This window comes from Tauraco erythrolophus, chromosome 5, assembly GCF_009769465.1.
Source record: "Tauraco erythrolophus isolate bTauEry1 chromosome 5, bTauEry1.pri, whole genome shotgun sequence".
In the NCBI taxonomy this organism is placed as follows: Eukaryota; Metazoa; Chordata; class Aves; order Musophagiformes; family Musophagidae; genus Tauraco; species Tauraco erythrolophus.
The window spans coordinates 63027275-63051113 of record NC_141469.1 but is presented as its reverse complement, the minus strand read 5'-3'; the positions used below and the strand labels follow the sequence as shown (position 1 = coordinate 63051113).

Genomic DNA, 23839 nt, shown 5'->3' with positions numbered 1-23839 from the left:
AGTGAGAACAAGAGAGTTTATACGAATTTTGGTTAAAATACTAGGAGAGTTCAGTATAGGTATTGACATGATGAGGACCATGGAAATAAGACAAGCAAGATCATGTTCTGAAATGTCCGCAGACATACCAACATCTGTTTTCTTTTCACGTAAGTAACCAAAATATGGTTATTCTAGCTGGAAGATAAGTTTTGTCAAGAGGCAAAGGCAAACGCCTCCAGCAACCTGTGAGGTGAAAATTGTGATAAACACTCTAAATTTTGCTGTTAGTTTATTTATAAAATGCTGTGCATTTTATAAATATATCTTTTCAGAAACTAGGAACAAATGAGACTCAAAACAGTTGACATTTGTTATTCCATAAAATGCTAAGATAGTATCCTTTATTAGGGAATGAGACTCATATATCAGCTTTGCTCATTTCTAAAAATACCTGTTTCCTTTGTGTGTGGGGAAACAACTAACCCTTCAAGTGAAGTATTTTGAAAATCAACCTCTCTGATGTTTTCTTTTGTCAAGTTGGTGTGTCAGTGTTATTTTCAGTGCTGGAGAGGCACTGTAGGCATTAAATTACACAAGTCTTTTTGCCCCCTACAGAGAATGAGGTGCCTGCAAGGAAAGAGGAGACCTGCTCCCTCTGCTCTCCTGATTCTCCAGCAGAAAGTTTAGTTGATTCTGCAGAACTTCCCTGGCTTTTTTGCACTAGGGCAAATAAACACTCTGTTTTCCCATGAGTACAAATGACCTGTGGACGTGCAGTGATTAGGAGTGGAAGAGATGGTGATAAGCCAGGAGCACAGTGGGAGAACAGTAACAACTTTTTCCTTTTTGAAGCATTGCTAACATGCAAAGGACCTCTCAGAGTGCCCGAGGGAAAGGTAAACAGCGAGAAGAAAGCAGTTTGGTGTGGTATTTTCAGACCTCAGGGTAGTATTTTCGAAGAGATTCCCAGAAGGTGGTGAAGGAAAGCAAACTTCCTAAATTCTCAGCCCACAGGAAATGTTTCAAGTCCCCAGCTCGCTGCTTTGCAGTAGGTTTTAATGCCTAGCCCATTTTGTAGTGATTCTTTTTGACAGAATGACAGTTTAAACAGCAAAACTGTTCAAAGCGCAATCTTTCTTTGTTCCTGACTTCTTCAAAGGGCATTCAGGGAGGAATAGTCCTTTGTTAGTTGTAGTTATGATATATATAATTAGTTGATATAGCTAAATCATATAGGCCCTGTTATTTCAGGGGTGTTCTCATTTGACCTTAAATCAGGCAGCGTAAACAAAACTAAGAAATTATTATTAATGTCCAACTACATTGCCTTAATTTTTACACTTTATCTTAAATTACTGTAATTGTTTGTATTTCCATTTCTGCTAAATAGAGATATTATTATTATTCTATAGCAGAGTAATGTTGAGACATGACTGCGTTTTTCGTAAATCACAAGGTATTATCGCTATTGCAACCAATTTCCAGTATGAGTTCCTATAATGGTAATTTAATGGATTCATAAATTTTTAATACCAAAACAGAGTGTTGTGACTGTCTCAATGGAAGTGGTAATACTTTAAGAACATTCATATGTCTACTGGAAGGTAATAACATGGTCATAATTTCTGTAGGCATGAAAGGACTCAAAACCTGTCAAAATGTGAGTATTGGGATGACTGAGACTATACATTTTTTCATGCCCTTTTTTTTTTTTTTTTGTAATGTGGTGTAACAGAACTCTGATCAAGCTTTTTTTAAATACTTAACAACACGTGGTCAAGTATTAGAAAATATGCCTTTTGATCACCTATTTAACTTTTTGTCTTTTTACTTTCATCAATTGTTTGAATATGAAAGTTTCCTAAGCTCCACAGGCTCAGCTGACCATAGGCTGTAAGAATGTCTGTGGCAAGGAAGGCTGATAGATGGGTCTTAACTGCAGGCAGATTTCATCTGTCTCATCCAATGCTTATTAAGAAGTCTAACCTCGGTTAAATTGTATGATACAAACCTTCAATTGTATCAAGGGCTGACGAATAGCTGTTTTGTGCAGTAATTACTGGACTGACATCTCCACCTACTGGCTGATGGGGTAAAGTCCCATTCAAATGTTCGCTTAAATGAAACCCAAGTAGTGTATTGCCTGTAAAACCTTTTCGTCTGATCTTAAAATCATTTACAGCCACGATTTTCAGGACAAGTTTTTTCAAAGTTGTTTGGCCATTCATATAATGAAGCCACTGACTTCGAACTCCTTGAGCTATGCATATTATCCCAGGTCTTAATAAAGAAAATATGACAAGATTTTTAAATCAGAGAAAAAAAATATGTTTAAACCCACCTACAGGTCCTTGCAGTGGGAATGCATGAGCACATCTAAGAGCCAAGCACACAGAAGACCTGTAGAAAGTTATTCCTATGTAACTCAGTAAAGCTTAATAACATAACAGGAATGATGTCACTAGAGAAATGTTTTTTTAAAAAAACTAAACAGGAAAATCTGTTGTAGTAAAGAACTCAGCTGACCTATAGGATGATTATCAGTGCTGCCATCCAGCAGAAAAAAAAAGAAAAAAAAAAAGAGAAAAAAAATCCCAACAGCAGAGTTTAGCAAAGAGAAGTGACTGAAATTTACTAACAAAAAGTTTGAAGTCAAAGTGGCCTGATGAGAATTTCTTCCAGAATAGATTTTGGCCGTTGGTGACAGTAGAAGAAGAGAAATGCTGTTTGTGAAAGCTGATGCTCATAGACAACGGTGACTCTCCAGTGTGGTAACAGCTATGAAAAGGGCAAATGCAATCCTGGAACTTATTTCACCGTAGCTCTTGGCCCTTCGTGGTTACAGACTATTTCAGAATCTCAGCTGCCCCCTACTCCTTTTCCTTACAAGTCAGCACATCACCTCCTCTCAGCCTCAGATGGAATCTGTCATGCTTCTATTGTCTTTTAAGCACTACACCCCCTTCCTTGTTTCCCCAGGGAGAAGGGGAGAATGTAGAATAAGTAGACACAAAATTACAGCATAGGATGTTCTTTTATACCTTAGTTTTCTCCAAAGATTTTACTTTCTTGTTCGTTATGATGGGGCATTTACCTGTGAAAGCTGATGTCTCATCCTCTCTACCTGCACCTTAAAATCTTTTGACTGGCATTTCTACTTAATTTCTGCTTAATTACCAAGTTTCTGGCTTCAGAAAGATTCCTACTAAAGATACATTGGTAAAATCTTAACTGTTGTGAGGAATATTAAGTACACAATCTCCCTAATAATCATATAAATAATAAATACAGTACAGTGCACGGTGAAACTAGCAATCTGGTCCTTGGGCTGAGTAATAGTCACTCTTCCATGCACACACTGTTAGTTTTAGAGACTCAGTTTAGATCAGATATGCCATCAGGTACATCTACAAAAAAGTCAGACAAGCCACTTAGAATTAAGTGTTTTTCCACAGAAGTTCATGTTAAACAGTGCTAGAATTCAGATGCTAAATGAAGGTTTCTCTAATTTTTTTTTTTTTCTCTAAGCAATTTCTTCAAATAGTTACAGAAATAACACACAACAGGAGCGTGCCCTGAATGGGAAAACAGCTATTACCCAGCTGGAAAAGAAATCTTCCAGAAATGCAGAAGATAACTGAAAGAAGCTTGAAAGGCACTTTGCTCTCTGTAACTGTAAACAATAGGCACCAGCAGAAATATTAATTACCTAGTGAGACGATAGCTGCAAGATAGCTGATTTTTTGAATGGTTTCATTTGACTCAGAGAAAGTTAATTATGAAACTTTATTAAATGAACCTGCAAATTTCTGCATGTCGTGACATTCTGAATGTAATAGAGAATCCAAAATGCCCCAAGAACAGAACTGAAGCAGAAGGACATGGAGCTCAAACGGCAAAGCCATGACACCAGCAGGACTAGAGAGCTTCCTGCAATGTGACAGTAGAAGAGGTGATGCCCCAGATCTCCGAAAATGCTGGTCTTTCTGGAAGTGAATTGAATGCATCTAAGCAGCTAGGTTGTGTAAAACTATTTGATCTGTCAGATAACTCCTGGTCTGATGCTAAAGAGAAATCACATTGTGTTTAAGTCTTCATGTCAACGGGCTTCTTCAGCCTCTTCTCATTATACCAGATTTGTAATTTCTCTGATTTTTCTGACACAGCTCCAAGTTTAGTTTCATTTTTCTCCTTTTTTGAAAATAGCAGGCCAGATTTGTGTGCAACTCCATACTGCATGCAATCCTCAGCAGTGCTATTGATCTATATCTGCTGGAAAGATCTCTACTAATAGATCTTAAAGTTGCATTTGCCCTTTCCAAAGCTTATCTGTTTCTTGTTTCATCCATTCCTAAACTATCTGACCTTGTGTATCTCAGATATATGGAACAGCTGTTCTTGCCAAAGTTCAAATGATCCAGTCTTGGTTCTGATCAGGTAACGGGCACAAGATGTATGGAGGAGAGCAGCGAGATGAGATGTATTTGAAAGATTCCCTGAGAACTTTGATGTTGCATTTCCAATACTTGAGTCCATTTTCGTTCAATAAGCATTGATGTTTTTTCACTTTCATTTCTAATGAAGCCTGAAATTAACATAGCTTTTTTGTTTACTTCCTTATTTGCAACAACATTGTTGATAGTAATAGCATGGCTCTGGGAATAGTTCTCATAAAGCTGGAGGCAGAAGTGCAAAGTGTTTTGGATAGGTCCTGTATGTTGGGAGGAGCAGTGTTCTGAGTTATTTGATCCTTCCTGATATAACTAATGTTTAATATCTCTACATTTAAACTACTATTTGTTCAGGACACAGACAATGCATGTGAATCTAAGTTAAAAGCTATTTTGACTCTAAACTCTTTGGTACCATCGCTTTACCTTAACATAGATGCTGTTTTATTAAAAAGCTCAAGTAAACACATTCATTGTCTTTTTGTGATTTAATTTTCTTACTATGATTTGCATGTGTAGCAGCATGGAAAAAATGTTTTTAAAGGAAGAATTATAGCAGTTAATTATTCTGAAATTTCTGAAAACCATGGATAAGCATATATTACTGATGAGTGAAATTTTAGTTAAGTAAATTTTGCCAGCTGGAAGCATGACAGGGATGACTAGCATTTTGATATTCTAAATACAATTTGAGACTTCTGATGTCTTGTGTATTTGCTATCTGTTTAAGTAAACTTGGTGTTAGCCATAAGGTCAGAGTCTGTTAATATTTACTTTGGAGAATTCTACCTTTCTGAGACTTTTTTTGTCTCTCTCTGGTTTCTGTCCCTGTAAGAGTAATGTTAACAGTATGCATATCCTTCCAGAGAGATAATAGTAATGGTAAAGGTAAATTTTGGTGTCCTTGATCCATTTTTCAAAGTTAGATATTACAGTCTGGAGAATGTACTGCTTTGTAGGTTCTCTTGTTAGGACTCAGAAAATCTGTAGATAGCTGAAGCAGTAGTAGCTCATCGCAATGCCAGAGGCAGGGCTGGTAACTGATGTGCTGTCCGATTTGTTAGCTAAAACAGACCCCTGGGGATTTTCATGACAGCTTTCCTTTCTCCACATTTGATATTCCTTATTTCTGAATTATTCAGCATTGCTGCGGCTCAGTCATTGTCTCTGGAGCATAATTAGCTAAGCAACAGTTAAAAGCAGGAAAACAGAAATGTCCCAATTATGTATTCATTGCTTTGTGAATACTTGAATAGCAGTTTGAAATACCAACTATATTTCACAGGAACCTGCAAGGCAGGGCGGGAAACTCTGAAAAAGATATGCTGTTCTCAGCCAAGTTAATAAAAAACTCCTATTGTATAAAACAGGGCAAAAGTTAAACCTCTCCAGGTATGTAAAAACAGATAGACCTAAACTAATGCTGAAATGTGATCTATTCTACATCTATCTCACTGTTAAGAGAAACAGAAGGGCAGTCCCTTTCTCCATGTGTTAAGTGCTTTGGTTGTTTTTTTTTCTCCATGCTTCATCTTTTTTAGAAATCGAAATTAATTTAGTTCTCATCGAGATAATAATGAGAATATTTAGCTAGTGTCTGATCTTCTCCTTTTATTGCTGGAGCTGTGTTTTGCTAAAAAAAAAAGAATGACATTTCAGGATTGGGAGCTTGGTAAGCTTTCCATTAGGTATCTAGGTGCTTTAATGTTTGTCTCATGGTAAGACAGAGTATTCCCAGTTGGTTTCCTTTCAATATGAATAGGCTGGTTTAGCTTAAAAAGCACTGTTCTTGGTAATCACTATGCATCTCTAATCTATGGCAAAATGTGCTGTCGGGTATGCAGAATACATAACCTCTGTCTTTGCTGTGACTGATGTATATGGGAGAAAGAGGCTTTGCTGCTAGTCCTTTGGTCAGTGCCAAGTGAACCTACTTTCATTTTTCCTTTGGAAGCAGATATTTGTCAGATGGCCACTGTCTGTGCAAGACAATGGACACACTTCTTCTCAGGATTGAAACTAAGCTTTAAGAAATGAAATACAAAAATGATTTTGTTAATTCCATAAGTGCTTAATGAAAAGAAATTACTTTTTGTTTCTTTGACCTTTCACTGAGAGCTTTTAAAGAAGATCTTTCCTAAAAGCTTTTGTTTCCATCACAAGCTTTAGTGAATGTGTTATCAAAGCATCCCACTGAAGTAGAAATATATTAATATTTAATAGATGAAGCACAGAACAAGTGACCTACAGGAGAGGCATGTGACAAAGCTAAGAACAGAGCAAAATTCAGTGTAACTATCACAAGTATTTCCTCCTTGTTTCAACTAAAAGATTAGACATTGAGTCATTTTGATATTTTGAAGGGTCTTGAGGAAAGAAATAGCACTTTCCCACAGGAATACAGGACTTAAAGGGCTGTGCTCCTTCTTATTGCTGGATGTCACAGGTGGTGCATACACTTTTTACAGCATTTGAATTTGAGTTTGTCAAGAACTTGTCAACTGTCCAATTGTCTATGAACTATCTCATACTAAGCCCAATGCACTATGGTGCTGAAGTGTTAAATTCAAACAGAATTGTCCACAGAGGATTATTGAGGCCAAATTTTGCTACTGCGTTTTAGGCCTGCTTCCCCCATTTTCTCCAGCTGTTAACTTTCTTTATAATTTAACCAATTTAAATTAACTAGTTAATAAGCTCTTTGGCATAAATAAAAAAAAAAAAAATCAAGTATACCCTAAAATATTTTGGGCATTTAGCTGCCATGTGTTTAAATTTAAGGAAATAACACAAAAATAAATTCTACTAAAATTTAATGTCAGCTACAATCCCTTTCAGTCTTCAGTTGATGCATACATAGCTTTATTATCTCAAAAATGCATGGAAATTATATTTCAGCTTTCTGCTTAGAGGCCCTATTGGAAAGCAAATAGGCAGCTGTATATTTACACTGAAGCAAGGAGCGAGTGGTATTGTACCAGCTGACTCAGTTGACGGGTCACAACACACACAGCTCAGAATAGGGAACTTTTGATCCTTGAAGATAAATTTCAAAATTTTAGTAATGGAATAATTTTGAGTGACAAAAATACTTGGAGAAAAGTGTGCAGCAAGTATTTTATAAGCCTAAAAAGAAACTGATTTCAACAAAGAAAATGTTTTGAATTTGAGATTTCTGAATGCAGATGTCAATGTTGTGGAAAATAAATGAGAGGAATCAGAAATGTTGGTGTAAAACCAAACATTTTGATAGAATTGTTATGTTTTATCATTATCAGAAGTAAGCTTGATTACTGAGTAGAACATCCTGGAGGACAGGCTTAAAGCCAAATTAGCCATCTGTCCGTATTAGTTACCTGCAGGAGTGATGTCAGAGTTGGCTCCCAGGACACTCCATCTGGTGTTCTCCAAGGGAAATCCTGGATGTCATCAGTCTGAGTGCACTTTGCAGTCATGCTTTCTTGCCCTCAAGGTAGAGTCAACACGCTCTGATAATAACAATAACAAGCAGAAGAATTGAGCCAGGAAAAAGTTGTTTGAGAGGAAGGTTATGCTGGCTGTGGCTTCCCCAGGTCATTCCAAAACTGGAGTGATTTTGCAATTCTAATTTCAAGCTCCCAGAAACCTGCACATCTGAGTCATCAATGCAGGTGCAAATGATACTGCTGGGTGCAGCATAACTGGAAAGGGTGGGCATACTGTTCTGGGTCTCACAAGCAGCCTGAAATTCAAAATGCTCCCAGGAGCTCTATCAGGTGCGGCAGATATGGGGATTTCCCCAGTGATTTGCAAATCTGATCTAGAGGGTGAGAAGGAGGAGGATTTGTGTACTCTACAATATTATGTATACTTGCTATGAAATTTTGGGACAGGCAAGAGGCAGGTTTATTGAATCATTCTAGATGGGGGAAGAGGGAGAAAGAAAAGGATAATGGTAGATATAATAGAATATTTAATCTGTGTTTGGAGGCTATTATAAACCATCTAATCAGAAAGAAATAATAAGTCTCTCTTTGAGCATGGATCAAAAATTAGAAAAAAAAAACAAGTAATCCACTTGCAGTTATCTAAAATATAATAAAATTATTAATACAGGCTTCTCAGGAACTGACCCTGTCATAGAACTTTAATTTCCTTCTTTAATAGAGGATATGTTGCCACAAGACCCAAGGAGTACACGACCAGCTGAGCTCCTTGCCACCAGGTTGGGGAGAGGATGCTCCTGCTGTCAGGCAGTCTGTCATACTGCTGACTTAGTGTTGCCTCTTGTGCTTTACAGTACCCACCACCAGGAGCCACATAAGCTCACTGAAATGGAAAAAAAAAAAAAAAAAAACAAAACCCACACATCACACCCAGGAAAAAATGACTAGTTTTCTGGAGTTTGAGTGAATTAGCAGTTTGAGAAGGACAAAGCTGTTCCATGGGGAGGACACCACACATATGCAAGCTACAGCAGGGAGGATTAGAAGAGTGAGCAGGGACTGAGTTCTCTCCCTTTGGTAGGAGCAAGTCATTAGATGTGTTATGCAATATTAGGAACTTGTCTACTTAGAAAAATAGTGAGACAGTAAAAGGGATCTTGCTTCCAAGGCATTTGTTGTTCCCAGTGTTACTTTCTCATAAAGTTGATAGTATGGATACATCTTTAGTTTTTCTCAGATGACTACGCAACAGATTGAGAAGAAATTACAGCCAAAGTAGTAGCTGTGAATGGTTTGATGTTAAACTGTGAGATTGTCTGAAATACTCATGCAGGTCCCTGAGGTAAATGTCTCTGCAGAACCCCACATCCTAGTTCTGTTCAATGTCTTCATTAATTATCTCAACAATAAATAGGTTGTAAATTTTTAAAAACTAAGCAAGCTGGCATTGGCAGGGGCTTACAAGTCATTGGGAAGATGGGGTCAAAATGCAAGTTAGTCCTGGCAAATTGAAGAAATAATTAGCAAATTAGAATAATTAAAAAAAAATAACTTGAGATTCAGCAACAAAAGGCATTGAGTGCCCCAGCTAAGGAGAAGTTTAAAGCATAAATGCAAATAGCTAGTTAGTCAGCACTGTGGCAGGACAGGATGAGAGATACACATTAAATAAACAGCAAAATCTGATTTTCATTGTGCAACATGTTAACATCATAAGAAACTGCAGGTAACTGTATACCGTGTCCAGATTTGGTCACCATACCTGGGGACCATGCAGTAGCAATCTGGAGACTCCAGTTGAACTTAGTTGTTTAATCTAGAACATGGAGGACGGAGATGGAGGACATAGTATCTGTTTTCAGATATGAAAAAGATCATTAAAAAGGGGATAGTGATTAATTGTCTCCATGGAGACTGAGGCAATTTTTTCAAAAAGTTGTATCATTGTCTCCCCTCTATTTACTGAGGTTTGCACCAGGCAAAGGCAGTGTGTGAGGTGGTCGAGGAGTAGACAATCTGGTTCATCAGCCCTTAATGTTTTAAGGAGTGCTATATAAAACTTCAGTGGTGGTGGTTTACTTGTGCACAACTATTTTTTTTGCTATGAAAACTGCATTTCCATGGACAAGAACAGTGCTTAGTGATTTTTTGAACTTTTCAGCTCCGTCAAGGGGCTTAATTTAGTAACTGAGATGCAGAAAGGAGCATTCTTAATCCACTGAAGTACCTCATTTACGTGTTTGTTTCCTTAGAGAGAAATGCAACATCAGTGAAAGCTTTTGTGATAAAGTCAGTTTGTGAGTCTTACAATATGAGGAAACATTTAACTTTAAAAGTTTTATTTCACAGTTAAGAGTTACAGTACTGAAAAGTAATTCAAACAAAAATTCAAACAATATACTCAAAGTTAACATTAGGGGCATGCAAAATCATATTTCAAAGGATTTTTTTAATGTAGCTTTGTGCATAGTAGCCCTGAAAATATTTTATTTGGTATTCTAGGTCACTATTTGAATTCTTAAAATTAAAAATAATGCTTCTCAAAATAAGGTGTTTTCAGCAGCTAATTAGGTTGGCTTGAATGCAGGATGTCTAATTGCACTGAGGCTATAGGAGACAGGTCCAGCTAGAATAGTTTAGTGGCTGAGGAAGGCCCTCCTCATGTATCAGTTTCTAAACAAACACTTTTTTGCGAGAATTGATATTTCAAATGATTGTTTACATCAGCAGACAAACCATGCACCTCCTGAAAATGGATTATTTTTCTGGTTTGCTACTTACTGCAATAGATTGCATGCTGAATTCTTATTAGAAAATATATTTAAGAGATCTTATATTAATCTCCACCTAGAGTACAAATTAGCTGTGCTTCATCAATAGAACTCTGTAGCTGGAAAACTAAACTCAAAATCTTTCATGCAAGAAGAAAAATGTTCTTTACTCTTTTCCTTTCTCTGAAACAGGAGGTTTTTATTACTTACACTATTTGTCAAGAATATGATGCATATTTCTTGCTGAATACTTGGCTGTTGGCTTTTGTCTTGGTAATGAAATACGCACACACATGCTGTGAATGTATCTTGACAGTGGAGTGAACTTCATTATTCCACAGAGATAGGAAGATGTATTGTAGGAATATTGGCTCGGTTGACTAGTGTTCATCATGTGGACACCATTGCTCATGGCAATAGGATTTTGTGGAGACTGATAGTACTCATTTGGAGTTTTGCCTGGCACCCATCTTTATTATTAGCACATGGCAAATAATACGTTGATCTTGAAGAACTAGCAGGAATGCATACATGGATCTTTTGCTGGCATCTACTGTGTACTTTCAGAGTTCCTCAAGTTACAGAAGCAGAAATAGGAAGACTTTTTTCACTGTTCTTAATATTCTTCTTAGTCGTTACTTGAGATGGCAGCTGTACAGTTGGCAATGAGAGTCTGTGTCCTACAGGAGTCGTCTTTAAAAACTGAACCCCAAGCAGACGATGCATCTCTTGCTTCACTACTCTCTGATTTAATAAATCCCACAGGAAGTGAAATCAAGGCTCAGGGTGAATTCCTCCCCTGTGACGCAGGGAGAGGAAGGTTGTTTTCTACATGGTGTGTTGGACTACACTGAGTTCTCTCCTTGGGAAATGCAGGTGTATGAACCACCCTCAGATTCATGGAAAGGTATCTAAAGGGTATTGGTACAGACAGGTTGATGTATGAAGGACGAAAACCGCTAACGCAGAGCATGCTGTGTCAGATTTGCTTGAAGCTGCTGTCCCTGCTCTGGAAAGAGAAGCAACAAAGACAAAACGCTGACCTCTGTGAAGCTCATTCTTCTTCTAAGAAAATGTACTCAGTCTTTCTTTCTTGCTATTACTCTTTGTCAAGGAATTGTATCTCTCAGCTAGAGCAGGTTTTGGCCTCCAGGAGTAGTTGCATCTGCAAGTGATTGAGAGATATTGTCAGGAATCCACTTCACTTGACCCCAAAACACAGCTTAGTTGTGACTGTATTGCTTTTCTGCCTCCGTTGAGAGATTAAGCCTTATCACTAAACAGCAAACTCAATTATGAATGGGGTTATTTTAGCAATACTCGGAAGCAGTTTTTTTTTGCCTTTGGCTTGTTTGTTTTCCCCCTTGCTCCTAATATTAGTTGTTAATGGAATAGCATCTTCTGTAATTACAGTGGAGGCATGGTTCTGCTTTTAAAGTATAGTTATGAGGGGAAAATATTTACAGTGTTCTGTTATCTGTATTTATAAGCACAGCATTTAGAAGACTAGCATCCTGTGTATAGCTTCAGAAGGAAAGCTATAAAAGTGATTCTGTCAATGCTAATAATTTCAATCTTTGACCTGCAATTCTCTGTTTTACAATGTACTTATTTGTGTTTTGCAATTTGTATTTAATTGCGTGTCTGAGAAGGCTCACGCATAACATCTTTCCTTTAAATCTTTCATTAGTTTTATTTTCTTGCCAGCAGAATATGGCTGAATGCTACAGCAGCTGCTTTGCAACTATAACTCTTCTCTCTTACTACTGATAATGACAGCCAACAATTTACTGTGTGTATTAAGTTTGGTTATGTGTTGTTGTATAACTGAAGTTTTCAGGAAAATATTTTTGCAAACGTAGGACAACAAATGTCAGACTGACCTAATTACTGTTCTTCTCTGCAGTTTCTATGGGCTCTCTTCTCTTCTGCTAGCTGGAGATGAGTGGTTTGAAAATGTATTCGTTAGCGAAGTATTCAGATTTATTATCCTACTGTTTATAGCATCATAATTCCTTTTTCTGTTTAGCTGGTAGCCAGGGAATATTTTTACTTATGAAAGTAAAGGAAGGACTGCCCTAAGCGGAGGGGGTAAAACCTGCTGGTGAGATCCATGCTCCCTGGAATACACTAGCCGCAGAGAGAAGAGTCGCTTGAGAACCCCTGCTTTTAGGGGAACTAGCAGAGTTTCCTGGGGGCATTGGGGAATGAGCTAGGAGGGAGTCAGAGCAGGTAGTCAGGGGACTCTGATCGAGAGATCAAAAAGAAAGGAGGTTACGGTGACAGTGTAGACACAAGCAGTCCTCTCATCAGGGGACTTCTGCCATTTAGAAGCACACAGATTTTATTCAGTTAGCATAATCTGTGGGGACCTTGGCCATCCCTGGCCATTGCCACTAAATAACAGACAATAGTCTCAAAGGTTGAGGGTAAGTTACTGAGCAGTACAAACGGAGGTGGTGTAAGTACCTGCAGGGCTAAGGTCATGTCCCATGGTAAGAATTTTCTGGGCAGAGGGAGCAGTTTGACTCCTTGGGGAAAACAGCTGATCTGAGGTGTGAAGCCCATCTGTACACTGACACTGACTGTGGCTTACAGCAGCACCTTGATTCGATTTATGCTTCCAAGGACAGCCTCCTCATTCGAGGACAAGAAGCTTGGGAAAAGTGGGAACATCTCTAAGTGTGGACTCAGGGCCTTAAATCCTCTTTGAATCTGCATTTGAAGTATTTCCATGAGGAGCTAAGAAGCCTGTTGGATGAGAAGCACTGAGCGCTCTTTGTGTAGTCTGTAAAATAACAGTATTACCAATTCCCTTTTATGAATACCATCTACTTAACGAGACTATCTGTCAGTAACCATCTAGATAATACAGAGCCCGTTTGTTCGTGGTGGTGAATGTGACCGTGATAGAGGAGATCAGATGAAACTACGGTTTCGCTGGGGCTGATAGCTGCTGTTTCTAACAAAGGTTATTCTGATTATTGGTTATTAAGGATTTGCTTTTTCTGTTCTGTTTTTTTCTTTCAGGTTTTGGTGGGTTTAGGTTTGGTTATTTTTGTAAACTCTTAACAATAAAGCTTTTATAGGTCGGTTGCAAGAGTCCTTCTTACTGTCCAGCTTAACTTCCTGCCAGTTCAGGATTTGATACGCCTTTTGTCTACTTTCTAATATAATTCAGAAGTGATAGCACATTTTTGGAAATGATTCAAGGATAACTGCCTCAAATTTCTCCAACTGTTCAGATGTTTCTTAAAATAACCATTTCATTTATTTTATCTGTATACTATCAGTATAAATAAATATAATATATTCTTTCACATAAATGTGAAAGAATATTTTTTCCTGAAAGCGAGTATAGACAGGAGTCTTGGGATTTGAGGTAATGCAGCTGCAGTGCTTGTATGTTATTGTTTTCAGATCTCAATTTTTTCTTGCAGTATTTTCATTATAGATAGGTATAGGTTAGGATGACCCCTCCTGATCCTTGTGCTGTCACGGGGCAGGCAGTGGAATGATGCTGGCACAAGGGTGAGCTGGGCTGTGTGAGCCTCTGGATCCTGGAGGGACAAAGCCTGCAAGGCAGCTGCAGTCTCTATCAGCGAGTCACCCAGAAGCCAGCTGTGTGCCCAGTCCAGTCCTATCCCACATGAGGCAGGATTACCTCTGGGAAACTGCCATTATCCTGCCTTTCAACTACTCCCAGAGGTCCCCTTTGGCTTGCTGTTCTCAGAAATATATCTTGTACCTTCCGGCTGCATGAAAATTTTCGTGTGCAACTCCTAAGGTCAGGGAGGTTGGCCGTCTCAGTGGATGGAGGTGCTCTTCTGTGTCGGAGCAGTCACGCAACATAAGGAGTCTTGTTTCCAGCTCTAAGATCAATGTGCTTTGCTCAGAATAGTTTGCACTATGGCCTGTATAAATTAGCAGAACTCTGTGGCAAATTCATTATCCTTATTTGCCTTCAAGGTCAGGTCCAGAGTTCACGTACAACAGTGTAATTTCACTGGCGATGTATTCTTCATACGCTTAAACCATCTAAAGACCCAGCTGCAGGTTTGCGAGACACATTGGTTGGAAGTAGAATCATGTATTCAGCCATACAAATTTCTAGTGCTTCACCTCTAGATGTAACCATTTGTCAGTAAATAGTGTAATAAGTGTACCTGTGATACTTATGTAAATATGCGCTTATATTTAGAAAAATGTGATATCTCAACTCAGACCATTTTCTTCTCAGCTGCATATCAAAATATTCATTTCATATAGCTGAAAGAATTTCTAACAGAAGTGAGCATTCATAGCAGCAGTCAGCAACTCTTGCCATCAGAACATTTTACTAACAGTTAATGAAAACCATCTATAATCTATTTTTGAAAACAACCAGTTGACATCCAAATTCTGAAAGCAAAACACTTGATAGAACTCTTTTGGCTATTGGCTATCTTCTGCAATTCCTGACAGCCTTGCTGTTGAAAACCTCAAAAATATTAATCTCCCGTCGATCCCAATGTAGATATTCTCTCTCTAGCTCATTATTGCTAAGGCACATTTCCATGCACTTTTAGTACACAGTGAATGAGTTTATGCAAATGTGGAGAGCTATCCCTAGACCAGACATTCATTTTATTTTTATTATCAAATGGAGATATATTTTTTTTAATGTGATTTACAATGATATAAAACAGGAAGGTTTATTTCCCTGGCTTTCTACAGGCCTGCTTGCCCATCTTCACAACATCATCAAATTAAAAGCAGATGCTGTCATGGGACAATGAAGTGCCTAACCTCATCAGTTTTCAGCTCCTTCATCCTTCATTGTGAAGTGCTTTCCAGTGTTTTTCTGCCAGTTCCACTTTTGAAAAACTACTTTCACTGTTTCACAGTTTTTGCAAGAAAATATTGTTGTGCCTCTGGTGCAGACAAGGAGAAATCTAATTTCATTGTAGTTAAGTGCCTGCCTCCCCATTACCCTCCATAATAGAGTAACATAGCAAATTATAGAGCTTTAATAAATAACAACGATGCATCTAGGAGCACATTTCCAGGATCCCACAATACCTTTGGCTGCATATTTGACTCTTCAGGCGTTATTTTTTTTGCCTTCTCATAACTTAATGATAATGTTTTTGAAATTGTTCACCACTGGCAAACGGATGACCTGCTTTTTGTAGCAATGGCATGGCAACACAGGCTCCAGTCTTCCTCCCTGTCGGTGTGTAATCATTTCAGGCTTCTGCATTAACCCCCAAAGACAGATATAAATGAAATATTAACATTACCTTTTGTACCCATTTCCTGCCTGAGTTTGAAGCAGCGTGTGCATGTGAGGGGAGTGGGGGCCGTTGCTGACAGTACTACTGAAGGGCTGATCAAAGAAATAATATGCAGCCACATCCTCAGCTCCATGGCAGATCACAGACCATATCATTAACTGTGTGTCTCATCCACTTAGCCAAGTGTGAGGGCTCTGTCTGCTTGAATCAGAGTCGCTACGGGTAGTTTGTGGGACCCTGAAGAAAAGCCGATCCCATCGGTGTGCTAGACAGCAGTGTTTTAAAAGATTTTGCTAAAAAATCAGGAGCAGGTTATTGTAACTATGCTTCTGGAGCAGTTTGTGATCTCTGTTATGTGCAAACCTATTCTTCTGGCCTGTGGTGCCTTTAAATCTACTTTAGTCTGGAATAGGTACCTAATGTTTTATAGTTATAGAAATCAGAGTCACAGAATTACGATAATCAGAGTCACTTAATCAGAATTCCCTGTAACTTTTAACAGCAGACTGCTAACCGGTTGGATTTGTTATGGTTATTTGTCTAGGAATCTCTCTTGGGGAGGACAAGGTCTGAATTAAAGGGCTACTTTGGAAATAAGAACCTATGTTTGGGCCAGTGGCTATGTTTTAAGAGGAATTATTTATCATATTTAATGACATTTAAAATTTTCTCCTTCAGTTTAAACTTTTCTTATGATGCTATACTGGGCTTAAGTAAATCAATAAAGCGAAAGTAAACACTGGAAAAGGAGGATAGTTCTCTGCTATATACCTCTGCATCTAAAGAGGGGAAGATGGGATTGTAATTGTAATAATTGTAATTCTGCTCAACTACTGCCCCCATATATTCTGAGAGAACATCCTTGAAGGTAGTGATAGCATTTAATGAACTGCTGTTATTCCCTAATGCTTGGGAGGTGGTGATGGAGTTACTGTGCAACCAGGATGGATAATCTAAAGATATGCTTCTGGCCTTGTTCCCTATTTGAAAATAGAAGTTCAATCTCAAGTGAGATGTCAATTTACCTAAGTGTTGCTTTCCATAGACACAGATTTCCTTGTTGGCTTAACAGATTTTTCCTGTTTAAAAGTAAGATGTACCCTCAGGTTAGAGTATTGACATTGCCTTATAATTCCAGCCTCATGTTTCATAATAACCCAGAGGGAAAAGTAATCACAGGACATTCATTGTGCCTTCATAACCAAAATAATTAGTTTTTCACAAGAACCAGGAACAGGGTGACTTCCTCCACTTTTGCAATTCTTAGGCTGTACAAAACACTATTTATCTATTTATCTGTTTGGATTCTGACCTTGGGTTATCTTCATATGCAGAATTTAGTATCGTTGAGAATCTAGACAAGTTGAGAAAGACTATGTCTTTTTTTTAAAAAAAAAGAAAAGGTCTTTTTTGTGTTTCATTTTAGATATGCTTCAAACTGAAGCTTACCAAAAGCCAGGAGGGCTAAAGTATTGTCCCCCGTTTTGGGGACAGTGGTAATATTTTGCCTCCAATCGATCTTTATTTTCACATTTAATTTTCAAAGATAGTATTTTCAAGGCACAACCCTGAATAGAAATGATACCCATCGATATGAAAAGATACTATAAATAGACAGAGTTGTGTCTGATTTTGCTTCAAGGTCAGATTTTTTTTTCCCAATGGTTCTTACTCACTTCCTACTAATAAGCTGAAGGGGTTTTTGCTGCAGCTGAACTCTGAATGTCTACGATCCATGCCTACTCATGACATGCAAGTGGTTCAGCCAAAGTGCTGCTCACAGCTCCCCTTTCTTGCTTTTACAGTACTGAGGCTTCAGTCTTGTAAGACTACTTATGTATTGGACTTATCTCTTTAGTACAACTTGCAGCATAATATTCTAGCTGTTCTTTTGCTCCTCAGTTTCATCCTCTGAACACCTTTGCCTCTAGGACATTTCTAGAAGCTTTCATTTTCTTTTTGCTTCAAGATGATAATTTCTGCTGACCCACCTCCTTAGTTTGAGTGCTGTAGATCTCCTTTAGAAATAATTCACATAGATTTCCCTTGGATTATGAGAAGTAATTATGAGAAGGGGAAGCCTTCTCTTCAGAGTCTTCCATCTCTACCCAACTGACTCACCTCTTCTACAGCTTCATTAATTTTTCTAAATATGGGAGGGAAGGCTAAATGGGCCTCAGCACCATTACCCACATAAGAGCTCAACACTTCTATACAACATGATTTTTTCAATGAAGTTTGGCAATGTACAAAGAAAAATATACAAAATATGCAAAGAAGCCATGTGATGACATCACAGTGCAAATTTTTATAAACTGAACTTTAAGCGCTTTTAGATCTTTCTTTGTAGCAGTTTCTCTGCAGCTGACTTTCTGGCTGTCCATTCGGGAAGAATGGAGGTTTATCTTAATATTTCCCAAACAAAAATCTAAAAGTGAAATATAATTATATAGAGACTTGGGACTTAATTTTAAGTAATACAACTTGACTGCTACATGTTTTAGCACAATGATGATTTGAATTGATAGGTTACATAAAAACTAAGCCTAATGGTTTTTTCCTTCATTTTCCTACTTGTAAGAATATTTTCTTAAATGCCAAAACTTATACTTTTAAGCTTCAAGTGAGTGAGATGTGTATAAGGCTACTTACACAGGTTTCATGTAATGAAACTAACTGGTCATAATCTCTGACAACAGTCACTATATAACAATGCAAATTTTTATCAAAACTTTTTGAACTGTGCTACTCATTAAAAATTTGCCACATTTGACATTGAAATGAGACCCTATTGCAATTGTAGTAGTGAGACTGTTGAGACATGTGGCGATGCAGACTGCAAAAGTACAAATCAAAGTAAATTAGCTCCAATCTCCATCCTGCATAATAGTGCCTTCTACACTGGGAAGCAGCAGAGAGTCAGGAAAAGCTTGTGTGACTTTGTCACAACCTGTCACAAGCAGCTACTATCACTAGTGGGTACTGTTGAGTACATACCCACTCTTCTGCCCCATTAGCATTTCACAAGTGTGAGTTGTCCGGGAGAAGTGTTACTTTAAGTTAAACGTAATGGAACTCTGCTAAATCTGAACACAACTCTGCTCCAGAAAAGGGAATGATTTTGTTGTCAACAGTTAATAGAGTTTGAATGGAACTGCTTAAAAAGAGAGGTATTTATCATTGCAAGATTAGTAATTTTGTGCTAGCCTATGAGTGAGTGCGCTTCTAGAGTAAGTGTTTTAGAGATTGTTTCAGGAAAAAAGTCAGGAGAACATTTAGCACAGAAATAAACATTGGTGAAATTTTAGTGCTATGCCTCTTAAAGGGCAGATATCTTACAATTTAATTATCACTTGTAAAATAGTTGACTGGATGCCAGTGAGTAGAAACGTATGAAGGATGCATGCATATACACAGGTATTTATTGATTTATTGTAAGTAAGGTGGAGACAGTGTGCATCTATATTAAATCTATCAACATATGCAAACAACTCCTTAGGAAGATATAGCAAAGACAAATTAACATAAGAATATCCTAACTGCTTGAGAGTGGCAATAAAATTATACAACAGTTTAATAAGATAATACGGGTTAGTGAAACCAACTGGATATATAGAAGGAGTCTGCACAGTGGGATACAGCTCTACAAATTAGAATTTGTGTGAGTAGCTTCAGTATGCTTTGTATCTTACCGTAAATAATTAGAACCTCAGAGTTATGTACATTAACAGAGGAAAAAAAATCAGCTGGCAAATTACAGTAGCTGGTGACAGCCTTGAATGTACAGTGAATTAGCTGCTGGGGTGGAGGCAGTTTTTATGGGGAGCAAATCAACTTTAAGACAGACCCTTTCCTTAGCTGATCTGCCATATATTTTAAGATACTGTTTCCAGACTCTAAGGAGATAACGATGTGGACATCAGGAATGCTGTGGTTTGCAAAACCTGTGTGATCCTTTGGTACAGTCAGGCATAAATTCATCAAGGGGAAAAGTTGTTCAGAAGACTGGACACTTGTTCTTGAGGAGAAAAAGAAAGAGTAAATCCCATAGGCTAATGTCACAGATACAGGTTTTAGTTTTTAAATTTTGATGATTTTATAAAAATGGAGATTACTCATGTTGTTAGAATGGATAAAAGAGAAAAGAAAACAGTGCCTTACAGAAATATTAAATGTTAAAAGGTCAGGATGTTTAAAAACACATATTTAATATATTTGGTTAAAGAGTTAAGTATATAAAAGATTCCACTTTTTATTTTACTTCTTGAAAAATTCAGTACGTCTGATCCATATTCATTCCAGCTACATTAACATCTTTTTCTATGCACAGTATAGAGTCTGTCCCTCAATATACCTTTAGCTGGAGCAACCTTTAAGTTCATATTTTTGTCATTTATTTTATTAATCTATATCACTTCATTGTGATTTGATCAACTCATCTTAATTTCAGTTTCTTTGATTTCTACATTCACTTCACTTCATGTGAGTGACCAAGTCTGTTTCTAACATTGCACATAGATTTTAATTTTTAATTAGAACATTTTATTATCTACGAATAGGGTCAGTTTCTGCTTTTTGCTTTAAGAAGCTTTGGTGCAGTATCAGGAATCACTGCAGAGAGCTCCAGGAGCAGTAACCACTGAAACAAGGTATTTGAATATATTAACTCTTCTGAGGTGTCTTCCTGTGGTATCACTAGGATGCAGAGGCACACTCCTTGATTAACAAGGCATTGAAATTCTCTATAAAAAGTGCACAAGCCCAGCTTAAAGCTGCACTCAGTAGGTCACCAGTCATTTCTGAGACTGTCACTGTGCCAGCAGTAACATGGCCACCTTCCTCCTCATCTGTCACATTGGTGACACCACAAGGTCAGCAGGACCAAGCGCTGACTCCTGATGCAGTCTGACATTTAGTCTAGTTTTTGTACTGTGTGCCAGTTGGTTTGGCACTGAAGGTCGGTTTGTCTAACATATCCTGCATGAAGTGGACACATCTTTCCAGCATTCATCTGTTTCTGTTCAATAGTTCAGCACAGAGCCTTTAATCAGTCTGGATTATACAGAGAGATGCATAGTGCAATATACCATTCACTGAATACGATTATAATGACCAAATTTCAGCTGTTCCAGGCAGGTGATCCCTATCAGCCCTTCCCAAAGTGCCCCAGTATGCAGCACAGAATCATAGAATGGTTTGGGTTGGAAGGGACCTCAAAGAAGATCATCTAGTTTCAATCCCCCTGCCATGGGCCGGGACACCTGACACTAGATCAGGTTGCTCAAAGCTTCATCCAACCTGGCCTTGAATGCTGCCAGGGATGGGGCAGCCACAACTTCTCTGGGCAACCTGTTCCAGTGCCTCATCACCCTCAGAGGGAAGAATTTCTTCCTTATATCTAATCTAAATCTACTCTCTTTCAGTTTAAATCCATTGCCCCTTGTCCTATTACTACATGCCCTTGTAAAAAGTCCTTCTCCTGCTTTCTTATAGGCCCCCTTTAGACACTGGAAGGCTGCTAAAAGGTGTCCCCAGAGCCTTCTCTTCTCCAGGCTGAACAACCCCAACTCTCTCAGCCTGTCTGCATAAGAGAGGTTCTCCAGCCCTTGGATCGTCTTTTTGGCCCTCCTCTGGATTCACTCCAACAACTCCATGTCCTTCTTGTGTTGAGGCCCCAGAACTGAACACAGTAAATCGTCATCTCAATTCAACATTGAACAATGCACAGTGTAGTATTTTATGTTGAATGATAGACCACACAAACCTACATTCACCTAATGACGTGTGACACTAAATAGACATGTCATTGGGCATCTTCGAGTCTCACCATCAGCATATGTACTGCACACGTCATCTAGCACAGGTGCTTTCCTAAGTGTCTTGCTGCATGCTGTCAAAGCTCTTTCCGCATCTTCACAAATCCTTTAGGTCCGCTGTACGTATCACTCTTGCAATGTAGTGATTCCAAACCCTGCTATGCAGTTCATTTGTTTGCAATATATCACATTCCTTTCTAATGTGAGTAACTTCACACTCCTTTTAAGTCTATTTCGTTCTTTCTCTTGTCTTGAAAATTCATAGATGTTCTTTTTTTCCTCTGCATGTAAATTATGAGAAGTTACAAAATTCTTCACTGGCTTGTGTTGGGGTGGTGTTTTTTTTTTTGCAGTCTCACTAAATCAAACTTCTTTTTTTCCATCTCAGCATAGGAATCTGTGACTTCAGTTTTTGATCAGTTGACTTTTACTTGCAATATTATTCTTCTAGGTACAGTCAGTGAGCCTGTGCAGTACTTCTCATGTGGAAAGTTTTTGTACCTATTTTTAAGTTTAGCAACCTTAGCTTTTTCAGCTTTTCTGATGTTTTGGGAGTCTTTGTCCTTTTAAGGTTTTGACTGTAAGTATTTTACAGCTTCCCACTGTGATTACTCACATAATATTATGCCACAGTAGCTCAAGTCTGATTGTTTAAGCATCTGAGTAAGATGTTTAATGAAAAATTACTTCTACAAACATAGCTTTGTACTTGACATTTCTATACAGAAGCCATTAAACAAGAGACTGATTCTTCTCCTTTGGGCTCAGGGCAGTTCTTATCTGTGTGAGTGATCCAAGTGACTACAAAAGGACTTTTCATACCAGTTGTGATTGTAGGACTGAACTCTTGTCTTCATATTGTGGTGTTCAGCAGCAGCTGCTTGTGGCACGGAGCGGAATACATATCCTGTGCCAAGTGATCAGGTCACACAGATTATTGCCCATCCCACTCCAGTGAAAACTAAAAAGCCATCTTGTTTGTCCTCTCTAACACTCTTCCTGCAAAGCAACAAATGTCAGAACATGTTGGGGAATAAAAAAAGAGTGGAGCAACACTACATGAAATATCTTTTTTTCTTTTTCTTTTTTTTTTAAGTGTGAGAAACATGAATTTGCTGCTGTTCCAGTCATTGTTTGGTGTTTTTGCTAATTATAATAAATGTTCTGAACTTTCATGAACTAGCATCTAAATAACAAAGGGTTTCTTTGCTCAGTGTTACTGCTGGAAAAATCTACAGATTAGTTACAAAGTCTGTTGTAAATATCTGCCAATTATTTTCCAATTTGAAGTCTCTGATTTTTTTCATCTTCCATCTGATTCACTTACAGGGATTGTCTTTTTCATAGGCCATTCAGCGTGTCAAGAGAAATGCTCAGGAAAGTTATTGTACCTAAAAGAATTAGAGAAAACCTACATTTCCCCAGTGATTTCTGGGACTTCATTTCTTCTGCTTAGTTATAAGCATTCTCCACACAAGTCCATCTTTGTAAAAGGACATTGTGTTTTGATTATTTAGAACCTGAAGTCACAAAGGGCATATTGTAATTAGATTTACTTCAGTAGGAATTGAAAATGTATTGTAGTAGTCAGAATCCCCAGGGGAAGGTTTCTAATAAAATCTCCATTGAATTTATTCATATGTGGAAGGAACAGTCAATATTTGAGCTATGAAATGTCAATAAAAGTAAAAAAGTATTAGCATTCAGTGTATGTTACAGTACATGGCCTTGCCCATTAGAATATTGCAGCTTTGTTTCACAAAGCTTCTATGTGCTTTTAAAATACAATCTCCAAAGGAAAATAGAATTAGTTTGTTAAAAACAGAGCTCCCTAGTTGTGAACATGGGTAATTTAATATAAAATATAATCTAAAATATACATTTCTTTTTTAAAAAACTATCTTATGGAAGTGAAAGGTAAAGTATCCGTAATGTTTTTCATTACCATGAATGCAGATGAGGGGATCATTTTCTAAGGTTCATGTGTGTGGGGATTCTCTGGCATCTCAGTGGTGGCAAAGGCCACTCAGCTGTCTGCTTGCTATTTTATCTCCTCTACTGGCTTAGAGCAACATAAGACAGCAATATAACAAGTGTTAAGGCAGAGAATATGGCAGA

At 37.9% G+C, this 23839-nt stretch overlaps 1 protein-coding gene across 1 annotated transcript in view; it reads left to right on the top strand.

Moving 5' to 3' along the window:
- The window catches only part of GALNTL6 (polypeptide N-acetylgalactosaminyltransferase like 6), a 510232-nt gene that overhangs the window by 432657 nt on the left and 53736 nt on the right, over positions 1 to 23839 (top strand). The window lies entirely within an intron of this gene.